Source organism: Thermobia domestica, chromosome 1, assembly GCF_964235325.1.
Source record: "Thermobia domestica chromosome 1, izTheDome1.hap1.1, whole genome shotgun sequence".
NCBI classification, from domain to species: domain Eukaryota; kingdom Metazoa; phylum Arthropoda; class Insecta; order Zygentoma; family Lepismatidae; genus Thermobia; species Thermobia domestica.
In genome coordinates, this window is record NC_137454.1 from 154,748,998 (window position 1) to 154,770,148 (window position 21,151).

At 33.7% G+C, this 21,151-nt stretch overlaps 1 protein-coding gene across 4 annotated transcripts in view; it reads left to right on the forward strand.

Annotated features, from left to right (window-relative positions):
• LOC145690190 (uncharacterized) overlaps positions 1 to 21,151 on the forward strand; it is a 313,493-nt gene that overhangs the window by 176,746 nt on the left and 115,596 nt on the right. The window lies entirely within an intron of this gene.

The following is a 21,151-nucleotide window of genomic DNA, read 5'->3' on the forward strand; positions in this document are numbered from 1 at the left end:
GTGGGAACGGGTGTCTTTCGTGTTAGCATTTGAAGTACACGGCTATTCTTATTAGAATAAATAACAAACCTTCTCTCAATTCTTCTGGCTTAAATTCTATAATAATAATAATAATAATAATAATAATAATAATAATAATAATAATAATAATAATAATAATAATAATAATAATAATAATAATAATAATAATAATAATAACTCTGACCTTGGAATGCAACAGTGAAATGCCGCATGCGCAAAAGCTCTCTCTATCGACTTTGTTCTTAGCCAAATGGATCCAATTTCTACACTACTGTGTATTTTTATTTCTACGAGATCCATCTTAATATTCTCTTCTCATCTTCGCCTAAGTCTTTCTAATGGTCTTTCTCGGATTGGGTTTTCAATTAAAACTTTGAGAGCATTTCTACTTTCTTCCATTCTGGCTACATGACCTCCTCACTTGACCCCTCCTAGCCTTAACTACCCTAACAATTTTAGGAAAACTTTATAAATTATGCAGTTCCTTGTTATGAAGTTTCCGCTATTCCTCATTCTTGTTTCTCTTGGGCTCGAATATTCGTCTCAAGATTTTATTTTCAAATACTTTCAACCTATGTTCTTCTTTCGAAGTAAGCGACCATGGTTTTGTAACCAAACCGCACAATAGACCTAATTATCATTTATTTGTTTTAAGGTTAAAAAAAACTCTTCGACAGAATTAGCGAATACAGAGTTTGGACTGGATAATAACACAAATTTCCTGCTTTTAGTCTATATTTAATTTCTTCGTGGAATAATAATAATAATAATAATAATAATAATAATAATAATAATAATAATAATAATAATAATAATAATAATAATAATAATAATAATAATAATATGCCGGGAACACGTTTTCCGAAAAGGACAAATACTTACATAGTCTTGGTCCTGAAAATAGACGTTAATCCCTAACGAATCATTCAATCATTAATAAATGAAGTGCTTTCTGAAAACGTAGTGTAGTATAATCTAATTTTATGCAACAGTGCTAAAATAAAGTGCGTCCAAATCACCCTAGCGCTCTTCTTTGCGAAGCTCAACCCTACTGTTAAATGAATACGGTACTTTAAAAAATAATCAAGAATACAAACATGTAGAAAGAGAGATATAGATAGTATCCACAAAATGCTTTTAAATGAAATGCTTCCAAACATTATCTTGAGTTTGCAAACCAGAGCAGAGCAGAAATTTCGGCTGCGCCTAGATTGTGACTTCATTGTTAGACACCCAAATTTATACACTAATTTATATAAAATGTCTTGAAAACAATTAGTTCATGTGACAACATTTTGAAGATACTATTGTACTTAGCTCATTTTCTAATTTTTTTTAATGTTCTCTTTTGTCTTTAAGGTATTCAGTACAGTTCAAAAACTGAGCGAACGATTATCAAAGGGCCTTAAATTATATTGTCATCATAAGTATTTTGCGTCATTGGAACCGATTTACCGCAAATTGAAGACTTCATGCAGTGTCATTCACTATTTCCACTATTACGTCTTTGTCATGATGCAATAATGATCTTCTTTAATACCTTTTATAATCATAATCATCTTTGTCTACTCTGCTTTCTCTTCCACCATACTCTCCATCCCACTTTTTAAGAATGCAGTTTCCTCTCAGACAACACCCTAATCGATTTCCCTTCCTTTTCAGTTATCTCCACCTGTTCTCTATCCTCTTGAATTACAATACTTACGTAATATACATGTGCATGGGTTATTACGACGCTTAACAATGATCTCTGAGAAAATGATCCCTGAAAATTAGCCTGTTACTGCCGTAAGAGAGTACTTTTTGTAAGATTATTAATTCACATTATTCTAGTGGAAAAACAGTATATAACACAGAAGGTATTGATGAGGAATGGAATCTAAAGAAAATCCTCGTCATTTTATTTCTTGGGGCAGTTTGCTTAATAAAGTTTCTATTTTTCCTACTTTAAAACCGAACGAAGGATAAACGTTGGAATTTGCTAATAGTTGTTTCACTGAATTCTAGTGTACTAAAACAAGAAAGAACCAGGTTGAAATTGAGTGCGTTGAAAAAAAAAAGAATTCTGAAAAAAGTACAATAGTTATCTGGCACTCTCTTACTTATAATTTAATTTGACATAATGCTTACCCTTAAATTCTTAATGCCTTTAAATTTCAACACTTTTAGTAATTTCTGATCTGAACTAAAAGATATCCGGAATTAGTAGCGATGGGAACATTTCAGTCTACTAATATATGAGACTTGAATCTACAGATTAATGCGGATCGGAACCAAATAAGCTCCTGCCTGCAATTGAACCCAGGTCATCCGCGCCAAAAGCATGCACTATCGACATAGCCACGAAGGAGCTCATTGTATACTTCTGTGCAGAAAGACATCACCTAGCTATTAATAAATACAAGCAGTCTGTCCAGCCAAAGCGTTTCTTAGGTTGTATAATCAACGAGTTATGATCTTACTTTTCTTGAAGGGAAGCGAAGAGCAAGGATCTTTATTGAAGGTACTATTCCAGTACTTATCCTGTATGATTAAGAGCATTCACTAAGCTTCTCATTTTTTTTTTTCTTGATTTTTGTATTATGCTTCAATAAACAGTATGATAATTTTAGAAAGTGATTTAATGCTATTAAATGAACTTCTAATTATTTTCAAGATTTCTTATATTATACAAAAGTTTGAGTTTTTGACAATAATGACGTCATAAAATGCATCTAATTTCTAGTCCATAAAACAGTTACTTAGTTTATTTAATAGCATATAGCATTTTGTAGTTTGACACAGATTGTTTTAAAATATTTATTTTCTTTAATTTATTCAAGAAAATTCGAAACAGTAATGAGGAACATATTAAAAATTTCCTTATTAAAGATTTCCTTTAAGCTGAGCAAGGGTGACAATGATAGCACTATACTCAAATTCTCGTAACCTTTCTGTTATTACAGTTCTTATGTATTTATTAGAGCTTGTAAATTACCAATCAAAGTGTTCTTAGCGGGGGAATGTTATTATTATTCTTGAATTACAAACATCAAAGGCAAAAATTAAGGGAGCATCGACAGTTCTAATAGAAACTTCCCTTTTGTAGGAGAGATGATTCAGTCAGTTATAATGTATCTGCGGTTATAGGGTTTTACTTATCGTGATCGTTTCTTTAGCTGGAATGGCGAGTTTATAGCCAACCTGGTCTTCAGCGAGGTCATCGTAGTCTGTGTCACGCAATGAGACCCGAGAAGGAGAGAAGCCTCTAGGTCATGCCAATAGCATTAATAAGTCCGTCCATCGTTCCGAAAACTGGGCCATTAAAATTTAAGGAATCTGAAATGTTTTTGTATGCGTTTTACGAGGTCTGTGCCTTTTCAAATCTATTTAAAGATCTTTCTTCTGATATCTCCTGATACAAAACTGTAATAGTTCGTATTTTAAGAGTCTGTTCCCCTTCTTCTTCTTTTTTTTCCCTTCCTGCTTGTCATTATCTCGATTACATTGAGCAGGTCAATCCTATATTCAGAGGAAGTGAAAGAATCTTTCAGTTTTCGTTTTCGTGTGTCAATCACTTAAAAAAAAAAAAAAAAAAAAAAAGGATGTCCGTGTGTCTGCCAGAAAACTTTGATACCTGAAGTAGTGTTTTTAAAGCGCAGTTCAGTTTCAGACGATTTCCACAGTCATTTCCTGTTTACCGTCAAGATTTTTTGGTCTTTCTTTTGTTTCTGTACTTCAACTTACAAATAGTATGTGCCTTCAGTGGGGAAGCGTACTATGAGGCTCTGAGGCCGAGCCTACCCTGTTTTCTACCATATATTTTCTTTATCTTTGATTTCTTATAAAATAAACTCAATACTTCAACATTTCGTTTTTTCGGTTAATAAAATAGTAGGTTGGAAACACTTGGAGACCCTTCTGTCTGAGCCTCACCAGCTCGCTAGCTAGACAGGCTTACGGGCTATGCTGCTCAGAGAGCGAAGCAATCATCGCTGGGGATTGCACGCATTTCGTTAAGGTGCAAAGGCTCGCCTCTGAGAGTTTAGTTTTAGCATTGGAGGCATCTTTCAATGCTAATACGTTATGATATTTTTAACATAGAGTAAGAAGTTTATGTGTACAATTATGTATTTCTATTAGTGATAACTTGTTTAATTTAGGTATATATGCTCAGGAGTTGTTCAGAGTAGCTGTTTTTCCCCCTACAGTAGGCCTGGTCCATAATAGCTTGTAAAATGTGAGACTGATACATTAAACATATGTATAAATTTACCAAACGATACCGTACAGAATAAAATAATATTTGTGTGCAATTTTAGTTGAGTTTTCCATAGAATCAGTGGAGTATTTACGATTTCGTTTTGAGGGACTTTGCTTGTTTCGGGAGGGGTTTTGCTAACTTTATTCCTGTAAATGTAAAAATTCTGCAATATATATATATAAAACAATAAAAAATCGCGATAAAATTTCGGTGAAAGCTTAAGCTTTGAAGCCACTCCCTTAAATATGTTACTGTATAGAATACAGTATTAAATATCTTGCGTTGATTCAAATAAAGGCCAATCCATACGAAGTTGTCCAGAGGTAGTTGCTCGACTATCTCCGAAAATTCTAAAAAAAAAAAAAAAAAAAAAAAAAAAAAAAAAAAAAAAAAAAATGTGTGTGCTGAACCTTGTGTATGAGAAGGTCAATAACATAATTAACGTTGTCGTATGTACGAGTGTTCCTGAATGGCAGCCATCTTTGTTGTCGATGGAGTGCCAATTTTTGCATTTGCAAACGTTTACGAAAACTACAGTTGCTCAGGATGTAAGAATCAGACGAACACCAAACAAAAACGAATATTTAGAGGAAAGACTGAAGTACACGGTGAATATAAACTTTTGTCTAAATAAAGTGCCTTAATACCGCGGTCTAGTTCGACGATGGGTGTTGTGGGTGCAAGGGGGAGCTAACCTCCTTACCATATAGACGTGGCAATGATCATGGAACTAGAAAGATGGAACAAACGCTACTCGCAAGCTTTTGCACAACTGAACACAAACAAAAGCGGGCCTAATATTTGCACCATGCATAGTTTTTGAGATTTAGCATAAAACATATTCAAACATTTAAAGTTTTTCAGGCTACGACCATCGCCACGCAGGTGCTTTTTTCGCGTTTTTACCAAGCCCTTACTTTTTTCTCCATGTAATGTCAGTCATAATTTTTTTCTTTTGCAATAGTTTATTCACATATAGAATTACTTTGTGGCATGAGCAGCAATTTTTAGCACTTTGTTCTCCTGAGATATTATGCTCCAAAATGGCATCAAAATCACAAACTTCAACTTTCGGACCCCCATAAATCTACGGTGCCAGTAGTATCATAGCTGTGGATATTTATACACAATCTTTACTTGCAATAGTATTCATCACAAAACTTATGAACCCCCCACTTTATGCCATTCCAAAATACAGCCCGTTTAAAAGTATAATTTTCTCTAGTTTTTCTGGTGATTTCATGTATTGGTTTGCAACCCTGGATATTTATTTAGACGCAAAAGTTTATATTCACCGTGTACCTCAGTTTTTCCTATAAACATTCGTTTTTGTTTCGTGTTCGTCTGATACGTAAGTCCTGAGCAACTGTAGTTTTCGTAAACGTTTGCAAATGCAAAAATTGGCACTCCACCGACAACAAAGATGGCCGCCATTCAGGAACACTCGTACATACGACAACGTAAATTATGTCGCTGACCTTCTCATGCACACTGTTCGTCACACTCAATTTTTTAGAATTTTTGGAGATGGTCGTGCAACCATTTTCACAATTTTTGGACCACTTCAGATGGATTGACCCATAAAGTTCCTTCTGAGCATTAACATTTCTAGTGAAGTCATTATCACGTGATGTATTAATTAAATACAATATTGTACTTTAAACTGGGAAATGCAAGTAACAAACGCTTATCCAAGAAATTTGACAGCTAACACGTAAGAACGTATACTTTCTTTTCCTCTCCCTCCATTTTCAATTATGCAGGAAATGAAAACAGTAAGTGAGGAGGAAATTTCCCTTATCCTCGCTGCAAATCCCACACAAAAGAAAATATGAACTGCACTTCAAAATATTTGTAGTGGGGCTAAACTATATTAGTTTATTGGGCCTACCCCAGGGTTGAAAAAAAAAATCACGATTTTTTTAAAAATCATTTTTGTTGATTTTTTTGATTTAAATCAATTTTTTTGATCTAAATCACTAGTACTTGATTTAAAAAGAAAACAGTAGAATTTAAATGTTCATTTTTGTTATTTTGTTTTTGATAAGTTACGGAGGTTTCCCAGTTTCTTTTAGTTAGACTAAAAAGCAAAATTGGGTGTGTTTTCAGAAAGGTGTTTCTCATACGTAATAATTAGTCAGGAGCAGTACTCACTGTTCTCTTAACTTGTAACAGTGGATTGTCACCTTGATCTCGGGAGTTCAAATCTGAATGGCTGAACGAAAGAAAGACACGTATAGTTTTTTAAATATGCTTTTTATTTTTTATCCGAATTCCAACTGCGAACGAGAAAGAATTTCATGCAACATGCAAGGTATTTGGCTCAGAAATGCAATATCTTGTTATCCAGCTGAAGAAACATTTAGAAGTGTGCAGAGCAGAAGAACTAGTGGAAGATTCTGGGGGTGACGAGAATGACATTAAAAATTGGCGAGGTTTGTTTAATGTATGTGAAGAATCGATCAAAAATAGACAAAACGATACAAGAAATGTAGGACATGTGGTCCAAACTCTCAAGCCGATCTCTGTTGCATTGGACAGAATTCAAAGAAATGAAACATCTGACACTGTAGGAATATGGAAATGTCTTCATGAAGAGTTACAAGACGCACTGCAAGACGAGGAAACAGAAAATAAATATGAAAACAGGTATACGGAACATCTCCCTATTTCTTGGCCTACCTTCTCGATCCGAAACAGCGAAAATTCAAATTAACTGCCGAAGGGAACGATTTAACTTTGAAATTTGTAGAAGCTTATGGTGGTAGTTCTCTACTGCCATGGTAATTAAATTTCAAAGTCTCCTCCTTTCTCTAGCGTGATTTTCACCGACTAAGTTCTACAATGTGTATACCCCTAACAGCCATTGAATGGTGGAAATCAAAAGCAATTATGCTTGACATGGCAGTATGAAGCCAATTATGCAGATGTTTACAGCTTCTGTTTCATCTGTAGAAGTTGAAACAGGGTGTCCACTAAAATTTCAACATGAAATTTCGTGACATTTTCATGGCCTTTTCTTTACCAAACCATAAAATTTCGTAACATTCTCAAGAGCGAATTAGGCCGAATTTTAATGCAAGCAATAGAAACGTGCTTTGCTTGGGATTTGGTAGCGTCTAAGCCCGACTATAGACATTTTTGGTGGTGAATTTTGAAGTTTTATAGAACAAAATTTTTCAGTCTGTACTTATATTTGTACAGGTACAAAAAATCGTGACCCAGAAGCTAAATTTCTTGACTTTCGTGACCGTTTTTTGATTTCGTGATCAATAGACACAGTGAAAGAATTTTTTCTTCTTTTGATTTTGTACAATCTAAAATACGAAATCGTATAGGCACTGATAAAGCCTCTAAGTTAGTTTTTCTTTGTAAACAACTTAATCAAAATAATTTAACTATGCTCGTGTAGAAAAATTTGCATTGCACTGCAAGTGTGTATATAGCGTATTTTATATTTTTGTGTATAAAATGAATAATTTTTACACTCTTCTAATTTTACTATATCGTAATAAATATCAGTATCTTTTTATATAATGTTAATCAGTGTCGTTATATACAACACTATGTAAGATGGTTTAGTAGTTAGTAGAAAGTAGTTTGGCACAGGACGTAGACACTGCCATAAACGAACAGCTTGTAGTTTCTAATCATAATTTTGCAGTTATGGTAAAAAAAATTATGTGATATATATATATATACATATATATATATATATATATATATATATATATATATATATATATATATAGGTATTAGCAAACATGGTATGTAAAATTCTGAACTGAAAATTGTGAATATTGAATTCTAAATTATTCATTGTCATTGACGATGAATCCTACATTGTCAAAATTCTTGGCCCAGGAATTTTAATCTTAAAAAAATATTTCGTTTAAACTTACATCCTACCTGATCTTAAAATATATGAGCTGCGAACTAATAAAGGAACAGCAGTGATGAGGTTGGCTAAATGTTAATTTTAGATTCCTTATATACTAGTATCGTCTTACAACTATCTACTAATAAGGGAACAAACACGAATAGTGATTGTACATGTAATTCGTCATATTATTTAATGATCAATAATATGCCATTCCAAGAAGTACGGAAATCTGATCTTAATAGGTCAGTATGTATCTTACTTAAATCATAAACTAACTTTCATCACTACACATAAACCAAGTAATCTATTAAGAACATTCCTTCTGATTATCCTATTAACTGGCATCACTGCCGTTACACAGTAGGAATTAAGATACGAATTTTAGATTTAAATTGGATTAGAGTTTCAGATTGCTCAAAAGTACTGCATTTTGTTTCAGTTTAAAGAAAAATAAATTTGATTAAAATCACTGGTTTTTTTAAATCATGATATTTAGATCGCGATTTAAATCATGATTTCAATCAATTTGATTTAATCGTACGTGTCTTCGGTGTGGGAGACCCAGGTTCGACTCCCGGCGAGAGCTCATGTGGTTCGGATTCCACGTTAATCAGTAGGTCCACGTCTCATATAGCCTCGTTGCTGAAAGGGACGATAAACTAAAATCAACTCAACTCAATTTGATTTAAACCAAACAACCCTGGCCTACCCTACTTGTGGGATTACGCTTCGCCACCGTGTGCATCCGTGTTACAAGAATATGTGTCATTGTTATAAGTGTGTCATCGTTAGGAGAAGAGAACCAACAGTATATATATTTTTGTATGTACAGTGCATTAATAAATAAACGTTATGTTGTAGCAGAATGAAAATTATCAATTATTATTGGTGATCACAGTGATGTACGTTTTAGCGCCATAAAAATAGTTCTTTTTTCGATTTTCTCGGAAACTACGCATGAAAAGTTATCTTCAGGCATTTTATTTGTTTAGCTCGACTTGACCTATCGATTGATCATCTTTGCACGATATTTAAAAAAAAAAATGTTTTCGAATTAATTGTTAATCAATGTGGTCTATATTATAGTAACCATATAGTATATCGTAATCTTGCTGGCACAGTAAGGGAAAACTCGATGAGGATATACAGGGTGGCCCAAAAGAGGTATACACACCTGCATTGATCAAGTATAACATTCTACCTTACGGGTTTATTTGCTTCGGCTGTTCCGGGCTTAAGGTATAAGTAAAAAGTCATTAAGAACAAATAATAAAGAAACTAAGTCTATTTGATGGATAACAATAAGACATGATCTAAAATTCTGTGAGCTGATCAGTACGAGACTGTATGCCTACTTTTGGGCCACCCTGTACTTCAGTATCAGATTCATTGTAATACGTCGCGTGGTTCTTGTACACCATCAATTTTTAAGATTACGAAAGAAAATAGTTTTTCCGCATTTTCTCAAAAACCACATAAGAATTTACACTCATATTACTTTCTTCAGTTTAATGAAATGTAACGATTCGTCTTATCTTTCGACATTTTTTCCCGTTAAACTAATAGTATTGTATAAAATGAAATGAAATAATCGAGTTTAACGTCCCAGGTTTATGCCCGTTAGGTTAAAGTAGACGATGATTAAAGCAAGTGAATGTTGCTGGAAGAATTGGTGGGATGAGAAAGTGGGAGGAAACGGGACTACACCGAGAAAACCCACGGGCCCGATGTTGTCCACCACAAACTTACTTAGCTGGGGATCGAACCAAGAACTCAATGCACCAGCCATGGGCGTCTCTGGCGGGGGGACGGGGGGACGCGTCCCCCCAATATTGGGTCCGTAAATGGAATCGAAGATAATAAACAGGTTGGACTAGGTAGTACCATTTAAATCACTTTCTTTGATGTCCCCCCCAAATTTTACATGCCAGAGACGCCAGTGGCACCAGCTCTGTACCCCCCTACACACACACACACTAATAGTATTGTAAACTTAAATGTACTGATTATAAATAGTATATGTTATAGTAATTATACAATGTCGGTAATTGCCTTTTAATTGAAAGTATCTAGTGCAAATCTTCAACTTTGATCAATTGAATTCAGACACTTTTATTAGGATTATTAGTTTCTTACCTTCAATTAATGTCCAGTGTTACGCTTTCTAGAGATAAAAAAAAGAGAGAAAAATGAGAAATGTAACTGAGTGATGAAAGGAAATGTGAAATTAGAAAATGACAGAAAAACTTATGAACTACGGTGTTGTTGTCCACAACAAACTTACAAACCCGAGGATCGAATGCTGATCTAATTTTTCGCGTCAGAGATGTGCGCTATACGACTGAATCAATGACGTAAATCTAAGATTTAAAGTAGACTCTACTTTTTAAAAATTTTAAAAAAAGAATGTGAAATATTATAATTCTTCATCAGTGTTTTTCATATTAAATATTTGAAATATATCTCTTACCAGTATTTGAAAGGTTCTTTGTTTACTTTTTTTCTTCTTCTCTTTCGAAAACATGATAATAACTATAGCTATTTTGTTTTCCTTTTAAAGCATCTAGTTCATTTCTGTAATATTTTGCGTGAATGCGTGTCTGCTAGTATGTGAATTTTGTGTTTCATATAACACGCAACATATTTTACATAACGATTTGAGTTTTAAAATTTGAAAGATTTTTATCTCTTTTTTTCTTGTTGTATTATGTTTTCGTTATTGTATTTTAAAGAGCATATGAACTGAGCAAGTAAGGGACTGATACTATGGCGTGTTATAAGGAGAGTGGCAACGACTCCTCTCGGGATAAAATGTAGAAAACTTCCTGCCACGGAAAGACCTTGAGCTCTGTCCACACTAGGTAATATAGTTTGATACGATGGGCCTATAATAAAGGATGGAAAGGAGCAGCACCTAAAGGCTTTCTGTCATTTAATCCTGCGTACTAATGATAGTTTAGGGATATTTTAATAAAATATCTTCTCTGTCCCGTATTTAAAATATATATATATATACTGTTTAAAATAAGTTTTAAACAACCTGAGGGAATTCTAGAGCTTCCCTTCTTCTTGCACTTTGCTGAATATATTTTAGAGCTTTGTATTGCCTCCACAAAATTATCAGAGTGTTGAATTGTTATGTACGGTATACAAAGGAGTATGGTATATTTACAGTTTCGTATTTAGTGACAGTCTGAACTTCACCAGGAAAATTACATAAATATGTTTATTTTAATTTTTTTTTAAATATACATGTGTATATTAAATATTTTAAAATGGGTGAGTTTCCCTATTGCATAAAAGTTCTTCATTGATTTAAAGACATGCTAATTATATGTATAAGCATACTTCATTTACTTAACGTTCAACCGCGAATTAACATTTTGGAGCTTTGTTCCCTTATTTCCTCGTAATTCGAGTTCTAAATAGCAATTCATATTTTTGTTCTTCCGAAATTCTGACTAAATGCAAACCTGAAGTTTGATGGCCCATAATCTGAAAACTTAAGGTCTAGAGAGGAAAATATATTTCGCCTACATATTAAGCAAATCAAGATCTCCACTTCCATGCCAAGATCAGATGGGTTATAGTGGGGTCCTTTGTTCGATACTAGCTGCCGCCAAGTAGACTTTGTGGTGTATAAACATCGTGTGCATGGGTTCTTCCGTTTCCCACCAATTTATTGATTCCATCATTTCATTCAAAATCATCATTACCATCTACTTTAAACTCGGTACATAATCGTAGAACGTTAAACTAAAAGAAAAAAATATGGGTTCAATGGATCTATATAATACTGTTCTTGTGATTGCGAAGGACTAAAAAACAAAAAAAGAACGGTCAATGGGCGAAGTAAAAACACAGCTTTGGATTGAGTATCGTGTGTACTACAGGGTATTCGGGTTAAATTTGATAGTTACTTGTGAAAAACGAGAACAGAGAAAATCTGATTCTGAACGAAATGTATTGAAAACTTAGAAAAATCGTGACATAAACATGAGAAGAATGAATTCATACGAGAGCACACACACATACAAAAAGTCACTCTTAGTATTGATAACTGAGTCGAGGTGGCTCGGAAATTGGCACATACGGCATATGGTCTGAATTCGTGTTGCTGTCAGTTCTGCTCTACTGTTATGTGCTCAACCACGTCCCACACATAGTAATCTATAGGATTGCAATTAAATGCCCACACATTGGGGATGGGAAAATCGCCAAAAAATTGTGACAACTATTTCCGTATCTTCCCAGCGGTATGACATGGAGCTGAATCTTGATGCCACATGGAGTCTTCAGCATCCAACCTCTTCACCATGGAAGGCTTAACCACGGTATTGAGCAAGTCCACATAGCCATTTTAACTGAGCCTGAGTCCCTATTCAAAGACATGTGGCAATTAATTATTGGAAGAATTTCAGTGTTTGCAGCAATCGGAATGTCGTTTGTGTGCTTTCCTACCAGTCATGGCTTCGTAGTCTCCTTTTCACCTCTACATTTCACGTCGTATTCACTGTTACGGTGTTTACGCATTATTAAGCAGCTAGCTGTCTTGATTACGGAATTTTGGTACCCGTCACGGTCATCATGGTGAAGTAACTTTTTTCCACTTGTCCATTGCAATTCTGTAAGACATCACCGGAGTAGGTGAAGCGGCAAAGTAAAACCATATTTGCACTCTGGTAAATACACTCGACACTACATATTTATGTACAGCATACAAAGTGTCAAATTTACCCGAACACCCTGTATATACAGCTGATAATTATACGGAAAACAGGATTCACTGATATTTTGTAGTAAAATTATAACGAATTACTGGCGAAATCCATCGTTGCTAAGTTGCGGCGAGGAATAATATAAAGTGCACTCGATATTAACGTAAAACAATGAGTATTAAAATAACGACTAATGATTTCTATATAAAAGAAAGATTGATATTCTGATTGACTAACTTACTGATTGGTTTACGCCTGAGTCAAACTGCTTAAGCTTGATACTTAAAATTTAGACATTACGTAGGATTTATGACGTAAGGTATCACTGAAGAAGAACTTTTAGATATTTAACGTAGAAGGGGCTGAAATGGGGCTGAAATTAGAAATCTTCACTTAGTGCATGAAGCGTTAGATGAGATATTTCTAGAAAGGGGGCTTTGTAGCTTGATCAAGATATACGGTTAGTAGTTTTTAAGTGCGTATCTTTTTCATTAACCCTTTTGAGACTGCCATTTCTGACAAGTAAATTTTAGACTTTCAGTCAAGCAACTATTGCGTCGAGACTATTTATCGTAGGATCATGGTTCATACCTCGTTTTGTTCGTAATATGTACCTAAGGCAATAAAATTCCCGCTCAAAGTGGGAAAAATGATTTTTTAAAAAATGTCCCCGTTTCCTGCGCATTTCTCTCCGGTACATGACACGGACAAGTGAATGTTAAAAAAAAAAAAAAAGCTGCTTTATTCCGAACAAAGCGAGTGTAAACCATGATCCTGGGGTAAAGAGTCCTGGTGCTAAAATTAATTTACTATTTTTCCCCGATCTATTTTTTCCTAATAACTACTAATCTATTGTCATTAAATAAGCTTTAGTGTAAAGACTCTTTATTATAGGATCATAGTTCGTACCTCATTGTGTTCGTAATGAAGCAATGTTTTCAACAATACTACTTAAATTTCCCTATTATGTACCAGAAGTGGAAAAATCCCGCTCAAGTTAGGAAAAACAGATTTTTTGTCAGGAAAAATCACTTTTTCGGAAATTTGTTCCCTCTGGTACATGCTAGCGCTACGTGAATGGAACAGTTTGAAACGTTGCTTTATTACAAACAAAATGAGGTACAAACCATGGTCCTACAATGTACACTTTTGATGCTAGAGCTTATTGCATAACAATACATTAGTAATTATTACCCAAAAATGAGGAGGAAAATTTAGTAAATCAGCTCTAGCGCCAAGACTGTTTATTCCAGAATTATGTCCGTATCACTTATATGTCCCTATCACGTACCTGACGGGAGGAATTCCCGCCCAAAATGTATAATGAAATAGCAAGAAATTCAGATTTTCCAAAATTCCCTTTTTCGGGAATTTATCTCCTCAGGTATATGACAGCGCAAAGGTAGTGGTACCGTTGGGAACGTTGCGTCGTTACGAACAAAATGAGGTACGAACCATGATCCTACAACAAATAGGGATGACACTGTAGCTACTTTACTACATATGTTGACTAAAAATGTGTACTAGGGGAAAAGTTAAGATTTTTTTTTTTTTGAAAAATCTCTATTTACCCTACCATCATGGTTCGTACCTCGTTTTGTTCGGAATGATGCTAGGTTTTAAACGGCATCACTCACATGTCCCTGTCATGTACCTGAGGAAAGAAATTCCCGAAAAAGGAAAAAAAATCTGAAAAATCCCTTTTTTCAATTTGGGTAGGATATTCCCGCTTCTGGTATATAATAGGGAAATTTGAGTGGTGCAGTTGGAAACATCCCTTTATTACGAACACAACGAGGTACGGACCATAATCCTAGGGTTAATAGCGATGTGTCAGGATTTTTATAAAAAGCTCTAAAATTTATCCTCTTCTTTTTTTATTCGTCCATGTTTGTGACGTCACTGCCCCCAGGCATAGCACGCGTGACTGCAAAATGCCCATGCATATTCTTTGATGCTTTTCCGCTTGAATGAATGCAAAACACCTGATGGGAAAAGCTTTACTAGAAATCTATAAAGCAAATTCCGAAGGTCGACGCCGTGGTACAGATCTGTATCAAAAGTCCCTAAAGGGTTAAGAGCAAGAAAAGGGTTTCCAGAAAGTACCTAGTCTATCAAGTGTTGCTTCTAGATGAAATGTCCCTTCTTTTTGGGACCTTTGTCACTTTATCCCTTAATTCCCTGTTTTCTTTTCTTTTTACTGTTACTTTCTACAATTTTATTTCTCCATTTTAGTGTATTTATTTTGCGTTATTCTACCTGTACAATATAATAGTGGAAAGAATAACCTTGTTATCCATTGTATTTCAATTTGTTTGTATAGCGTATGATTACTCTTAGTTCAAAACAAGTTTATTTTGCCTTTGCTTTTTTCTTTTTTGTATTTTTTTTTAGTTATAATGCAATCTGTAGTTATCCTACTGTTAGTATTTATAAATTTTCAGCTTTGCTTGAGACAATAATTTATCTTAAAATAGAAGCAACCATACACTTAAAAGCTTGGTTGCTTAACGTGTCAAGAACAATAGCTTTGTATAGATTTTTTTCTGTGATGGCAACTAATATAGTTGTGTTGTTTGCATATTTATATAGAGAAAATAGATAAATAATATTATAGAGATGTACGTAGTTTCGATTATGTTATTTTTAATTAGATAAAAGAGTAATTGTCAATATGGTTGAAGGAATTAGATTTTTTTTTTGTCCTTGTGCACATTATCAGCACCTTTTTCTTTCCTCTTTTGTATGAAAACTGCCTCAAAAAATCTTAATCCTGTCATGAAGTTGGGAAGGTAACTTATGAAAATGTATCTTAGAGAAATGTGTTGTAGTAATCCTGAGTGGATTAATACATGAAAGGATCAAGCTATGGGTTTTAGTGTCTCTGGAGATGAACCTACATAGCTGATGTTCGAAACTTGAGTTGAGCGGGCGGTAGGCCGGGAGTGCCCAAACAAATGTCTCTGTGTGCTCGTGGTATAAGAAAATATCTACTCATACATCCTTCTACGATAAATTTTCCTTCTCTCATTCTAATGACATCCTGGGATAGAAACTGTTTCTAGGGATTTGTGCGAGACGAGGTCCCGTCTCAAAAACGAGACGACACATGCTCTCTAAAATTCGAGACAAGAGACAAGATGGTTCTTCAAATGTATTGTCTCATCTCTTGTATCTCGAAAAAACATTGTCTAATTTTTAAAATTATTTTGCAGGAAGTGTCCACTGAAAAGAGTTATCTGTCTTGGTATCAATCCAGCATTTATTATTTTAAAAGGGTAGATATATTAATAATACTATATGTTTAATTATTATTATTATTATTATTATTATTATTATTATTATTATTATTATTATTATTATTATTATTATTATTATTCAGAATATAGATATGAACTTGGGTATCCGAACAAATTCTTGATAAAATTCTGGGCACGTCAATGGTATACGTACAGTGTAATATGTAAATAGGCTTGAAATTTCTTTAACCCAGAATATTCCGTGTGAAGATCGATTATTTAATTCGTTTCGACTTCCCCCTTCAGCACCGATGCTATGTGTGATGTAGGACTATAGCTTAATATGGAATCTGAACTACTGAGAATCGAACGCGGGTTATATCCTAGCCATATAGTCCCACAAAACAGCTTTATGTCAATATCAAGTATACCAAGAATAGACCTATTAATTATATGCATTATTGCAAAAAATGGCTTAAAAATTGTAATATGTGTAATAAGCGTATTCGCGTCGAACTTATTTGCATATAAAAACCTGCCATTTGCGTCTTAGTAGCAACTTATGACTTAGGGCCAATGTATTCCAAACTTAAGTACTTAAGTCTTATTCTCATTTTTTAAAAATTGTTGAGAAATTGGAAGAATAATATTATTTCTTCATGTAATTTTCTAGAGAACACAAAATACTACATTAAAAACTAACCAGTGTTTTTGAGATGATCTTCATTCTTGCTTAGTTCCTCATGCAACAGCATTGCTGGTAAGCGGTTTCTTCTTTTTTCGTTTCCAAAAGTAAAGCTTTATGGGATGGTCTCCTTTTTCCAATCACTGATTCAACTTTCTAATAGGGTGTGAACTTAATTTCGGTCGGTTCGACTGAAGTTGGTTATATCCAGTCATTTTTCTTTCTGGAAGTCTGATAATTTAGATAGATTACCATAACTGATAGCAAAACTTAATGAAACATGACAATCAACTTCACTTTTGTCAATAAACCTGCCTTCTGTGTCGGGATCTAAAATGAAGAATAGATAGACTAAAAGTGTCCATTGACTCCCTGTGGGGAGGTTCCAAGATTTTCGTCTATCACAGAGCATTGTACGCACAAGTAGAGGTAGTTGGATATGGATGAAAGGCTATAGATAAAAGATGTTGGAATTATATTTGGAAGTAGATCGCACGTGACACATCCAGTTGAACGTTCAGCATCTGGTTGGCCCGAGTTCTTCATGACCGAGTCAGTGCCAATATTTGTTCGAATTATCTCCCTATTAAAAGACTTTGTATCTACAAAGTGCAACCATTTCTAGTTGTTCTTCTATTGTAGTTTTCCCAGAACTTAAGATCTTGGACTAGAATACTAAAGAGCTGAATATTGTTCATGCTCTCAAGCTGTGTGCTATACTATCCACCGTTTTCCCCCTGTATTTTTACTAATAGCTCCATAACAATCACCAATATTCGTTTACTACTTCTCCGTTACTTAATAAAGTGATAGTTGTTTTCTAGATCTTTAATTAACGTATAAATTTGAGTTGCCGATAGTTACGCGGTATATGTCGCAAATTCTGTCCACAGATTTCTATGCTGTAAGAAAATAGTGGAATTATAGTTTATACAATAGCGCTTTCTAGATTATAAATGGCGTATTTTCAAAATTTCAGATATTTATTATGGTATTTGTGAGAAGAGAAACTGCTGGGGAGGATAATGCAAAATCTTAATATTTCGCACACATTTTAGTGCATTGGTATTCTAACAGTTATCAGTGAGTATAGTTTTCAGGAAGTTAATCTTTTGTAAATTGTCATTAGCCGAAAAATGTAAAGAGGAGAAATTTTTTCATACTTTCTCTGTAAGTCTTCCTTTTCTGAAGCTTTTGAACATGTTACTATAAGTAGTAGAAAATGGATCGATCTGGAACAGACCTGGCTCATAAGAGGACAACTCACAAGCCACTGAGAAAATGACCACCGTGCACCGTGAGCCCACGGCCTTTTACGACCTCCATTTTAGGGGTGAATTCGTTCCCTTTTATGAGCACTTTTAAGGGGGTGACCTCGTTCTCTTTTACGACCTCCATTTTAGGGGGTGAACTCATTCCCTTTTATGAACCCTTATTTTAATATAGCAGAAATTACGAACACATAGAAGAGAAGATAACACATAACACTATTTTAACATAGCAGTTACGATAGCAAGGGTGTACTCGTTTCCAACCCCTATTTCAACATGACAGAGACTACGAAACATGGCGGACATAGCACAGGGGGTGTATTCATTTTCTCTACCCTTAATAGACCTCCATTTTAGGGGTGACTTTTAAGGGGGTGACCTCGTTCTCTTTTACGACCTCCATTGTAAGGGGTGAACCCTTATTTTAATATAGCAGAAATTACACTGAGATTACGAACACACAGCAGACCAGAGAATACATCAAATCATTCCCTTTTATGAGTACATTTTAAGGGTGGACTCGTTTTCCAACTTTGAACCGATTTGGATGAAACTCGGCATATGGGGGGTTTTCAACCATGCTGAGTACGAATATCATACCATTTTAGGGGGTGTATTCGTTCTCTTTTACGAGCACATTTAAAGGGGTGAACTCATTCCCTTTTCCAACCCCTATGAACAAACAGCAGAACATCAGACTACGTAACATAACGAACATACAGAAGAGCAAATTGAACCCCTATTTTAACATAGCACATAGCACAGCTAATAAAATAAGGGTGAACTCGTTCTCATTTTTCAACCCTTATTTGAACATAGCAGAGAATACATTCGAACCCTATAGCAAAGATTCTTTTAAGGAGTGAACTTGTTTTAACTTATAATTGAACACAACAGAGATGATTATTTAAAGAATGCGAAACTTCCGTGTTTTGTTATCAGTTACATAATAACTTCCGCCATATGTAGATAATTCTCATTACGTCACTCATCCGGATTTTTAACCTAGTTTTCTGTTTAACAGACAATAACTTGTCATTCAACGATAGGAATCCCTGAACGTAATGTAATCAATCACAAAGGTATAAAAAAAAGAGGGGAATCCCCGGAGCATGACTCATACTATTGCGCAATATTGCGCAATGCAATCAGACAGGTATAAAAGACTGACCGACATGTTTTCTTGTAATCACTTCCTGTGTGCCGTCTGAAGCGTAAAGTTCAGATATTTTTTGTGTGTGTACGTTTATATTATTAGTGTGGTTTATTAATAGTGTGGTTTTGTTTTCTTTTGTAAGTAAGACATTTTATAATAATACTATTAATATTATATTATAAAAACTCAGTTCAAAATTATTATAGTAACTTTGAAGAGTTAGTTAAAAAAAAATGGCAACAAAAAAGGTTAAATCAACTACTATCAATTCTGATACTCTATTTAATAATAATTTAAAAAAATTTATTTTAAAATGTGATACTGATTTAAATGAGGATAGTGGATGTTTTTTAAATAATAAAATAAAAGACTGTTTAGATATATTACAACAAGAACAAACTAAGACATCGTTTAAAGTAAATTTTTCTTTGGGTACAACTTTTGTAAAACCAGTAGATTTAGAAACATGTCGATTCTTTGTAAATAGTGGTAACGAAATTATTTTACCGAGTACAGATGTGAATTCTATAATAGAAAAATTATTTAATAAAATTTTAGTTGAACAAGAAAATAGGGCTATTAAGAAATCAGGGTGGTCTTTATGTTCTGAACCAAACCATCACTTAGAAATTAAAATCAGTAAATATGATCCGCTTTCCGCTTCTTCTTTTATAAAATTACCTCAATGGATTTTATCCAAAAAGAAATGTGTTATAAATATTCAAAATAATGATAATAGATGTTTTATGTACTGCATTCTAGCTGCGTTGCATCCAGTAAAAGAACAACCAAATCGTGTGAATAATTACATACAATATAGTAATACTTTATTACCATTATTTGAAAAAACCAATATAAAATTTCCAGTCGAAATAGAACACATAAGCAAATTTGAACATATGTATAATTCCATATTTCCTAAGGAACAAATTTCCATTAATATATATGGCATTAACTATGATCATGAAACTATTTTCCCATTACATATAAGCGAAAATGCAGCTGTAGGTAAACATATTGATTTACTGTATTGTGAAGAAAATTCCAACAGTCATTATTGTCTTATAAAAAATATCAATGCGTTATTGAAGAGTCATATAAAATTGCCTCAATGGATTTTATCCACAAAATGTGTTTTAAATATTCAAAATAATGATAATAGATGTTTTATGTACTGTATTCTAGCTGCGTTGCATCCCGCAAAAGATAATCCAAATCGTGTGAATAATTACATACAATATAGTAATACTTTATTACCATTATTTGAAAAAACCAATATAAAATTTCCAGTCGAAATAGAACACATAAGCAAATTTGAACATATGTATAATTCCATATTTCCTAAGGAACAAATTTCCATTAATATATATGGCATTAACTATGATCATGAAACTATTTTCCCATTACATATAAACGAAAATGCAGCTGTAGGTAAACATATTGATTTATTATATTTAAACTCTCATTATTGTCTAATAAAAAATATCAATGCGTTATTGAAGAGTCATATAAAATTGCCTCAATGGATTTTATCCACAAAATGTGTTTTAAATATTCAAAATAACGATAATAGAAGTTTTATGTATAGTATTCTGGCTGCATTGCATCCCGCAAAAGATAATCCACATCGTGTGAATAATTACATACAATATAGTAATACTTTATTACCGTTATTTGAAAAATTTCCAGTCGAAATAGCACACATAAGCAAATTTGAACATATGTATAATTCCGTATTTCCTAAAGAACAAATTTCCATTAATATATATGACATTAATTATGATCATGAAACTATTTTCCCATTACATATAAGCGAAAACACAGCTGTAGGTAAACATATTGATTTATTATATGTAAACTCTCATTATTGTTTAATTACAAATTTAAATGGTTTAGTCAGACATCAGTTAGGTAGTCATCAAACATTTATTTGTA